The following is a 2,640-nucleotide window of genomic DNA, read 5'->3' on the forward strand; positions in this document are numbered from 1 at the left end:
TTCTCTGAGTGCAGAGCAAACCTGGCTGCACCCTCAATGGTTGTGTGTGCTCCTGGAACAAGGGTAGCTCCCAATTTCACTGGATACCTCAATGTTAGGCTAAAGTTTAAGGTTTTAAAGTTGAAAGTTTATTAGTGTCACAAGTAGGCTTACATTAACACTGCAATGAAGTTACTGTGATAATCCCCTAGTTGCCACACTCTGGCACCTGTTCAGGTGAGAGAGAATTTAGCATGGCCATTGCACCTAACCAGCATATCTTTGGACAGTGGGAGGAAACCTGGAGGAAACCCACGCTGACACGGGGAGAACATGCAGACTCCACACAGTGACCCAAGCCAGGAATCGAACCCAGGTCCCTGGCACTGTGAGGTAGCAGTGCTAACCACTGTGCCACCGTGCCAGCCTATTTTAAATCATTTAAATGTTCCCTGGGCAGGCTTCCATTAATGCAGGGAGCATGTGGCCAGCTGTTGGGTAGCGAATCAATTCTGCTGCTGGGAAGGGGACTGTTTCCGTAACTTTGTATGCTGTTGCACCTCAGCAATGTCTCCAGCTGAAAGGTGCCTGTTCCATTGAGAAAGGTCAGGGTTTGCTGCTGAAAGAAAAAAAGACTTTCATTGATGTAGTGCTCGAAAGCTCGTCATAGTCGATGAAGCAATTTTGAAGTGTAGTCATTGTTGCAATGTTAAAAAAACTGGTAGCCAGTGTGTGCACAGCAAGATCCCACAAACAACAATGTGTTGATGACCCGGTGATCTGCTTCGTGATGTTTGAGTTGATTGAGGGAGAAATACTGACCGGAACACTGGGAAGAATTGCCGTACTCTTTGAAAACTAGCACCATGGAATCACACTCACGTGAGAGTGTGGACAAGACCTCAGTGTTTTGTCTCATCTGCAAAATGGCACCCCCAGCAACTCAGGGCTCCCTCAGTACCCCACTAGGGTATCAACCTAAATTTCTTTTTGGGCTCAACTCTCTAAAGTGAAGCTTCAACTCACTGCCTCTAAAGCAGAGGCAAGGTTGTTACTCACTGAACCACAGTTCAAGGTGACATATCAAGAATTCAGAGAGCTCCTCTGGCACATGTCTTTAAAGCCGCAACTAGGTGAGTTTCAAAGGAATTACCTCCTTTGCCTCATTTAACTATGGTATCGTTGTTATCAGCTCACATGAGTCCTCAACCTATTCACATAATATGTACATAGCCTTTCACATGAGATGGAATGCAGATTGGGTGTAGAATTGCTCTCACATTACATTCAAACGCTGGAAGTATCTGATTAATCTGATTTTTTTTAAAGCAGAATACTGCCTCTTTCTATTTTAGCCCCACTTCCAAATATTCCAGTTCTACCCCTCTCAAATCCTTCATCTCTTGTTCAAGAACCCCCACCATCACTTCTCAAATCCTTTAACTCTGTTTTGCTCTCTAGGTGGAACATTCACCTTTAGCAGGGCTTTTAAGCAGCTGTCTGTTGGAAAGGTTTTGATGTAGAAAGGACGCAACACAGCTGGAAAAACTAGCCTGACATGTAACACATTGGGCCCTATTTTACCATTTTGATTCTAAGTGCTGGGCGGACTTGAAACTGGGAGTGTTTCAGATCCGACGTTTAGAGCCGTTTTCAGGCACCCCATACGCACTCTGCCTGAAAAAATATCAGCGATTCCAAATCATGCTGCACAAGCCTGTGAGCGGGGCTTATCACACCCGAAATCCTGCAGCTCCGATCGGATTAGCAGAAAGAAAATGATAGGATGCTGCTCCCCTGCCACATCGCTCCTGGGCCGGATAATGCCTTCCCCTGGGCCCTACAGATATTGCCCCACCCCCACAACATTACTGATCCCTTTATCCCCTCGATCGTGAGCCACTCCCCCCTCCAGCGTGGCAGCGGACACCCACCAACGATCTCAAGCAGAGAGCCGTCAGACCCACCTTCCCAACCCCTCTCCACCCACGATCTCAAGCAGAGAGCCGGCGGATGCTCGGCACTTACGTCCTCACGAACCCTCACTGATGGAGTGCCTGAATCGGACTTAAATGGAGCATGTCTGTTTTGCGCCAATTCCGCATGGGTGAACGTGGTGGTAAAGGGGGAAGTGCAGTAAGGTTGGGCATGCAGCCCATTAAGTCAATTTAAATGCATGCATTTCGGGAGCGGTCCTGATCGTGGCCATTTTTGGGCCTTGGTAAAGGGGGAACCGGCACGGAGACGGGTGTGGATCACGCTACACCCGACTTTGCCAAGTTTTTGCGCGCAAAAATGGGTGCAAAAATTGGGCCCAGTGAGTAGAAATCCAACTGGTTACAGCTTCAAAGCGACGGGCTTGCGTTAATGTTCTTTGAATCTGTGACACACCCCATTCAGCTTGGGTTCAGTGGGTTTAATCCTCACTCCAGAAAGTTGTGTATATTGCATTGTACAAAGTCCGCAAAAGAAGTCAGCAGTTTATAGAGAAAAAAAACAGTGGCGCCATCGACTGGATGCTGGTACACCACTGCTTCCTGGCATTTGATTTGTTTATACAATGAGGTTAAAGGTATGTGCCTTTTATTTTCTTAAAATGGTGAGAAATATTCCACCTTTGTTCCATTTATCACAAAGAGTTATGTGTGTGGGCGGTGGGAA

This window comes from Mustelus asterias, chromosome 1 (assembly GCF_964213995.1).
Source record: "Mustelus asterias chromosome 1, sMusAst1.hap1.1, whole genome shotgun sequence".
NCBI classification, from domain to species: domain Eukaryota; kingdom Metazoa; phylum Chordata; class Chondrichthyes; order Carcharhiniformes; family Triakidae; genus Mustelus; species Mustelus asterias.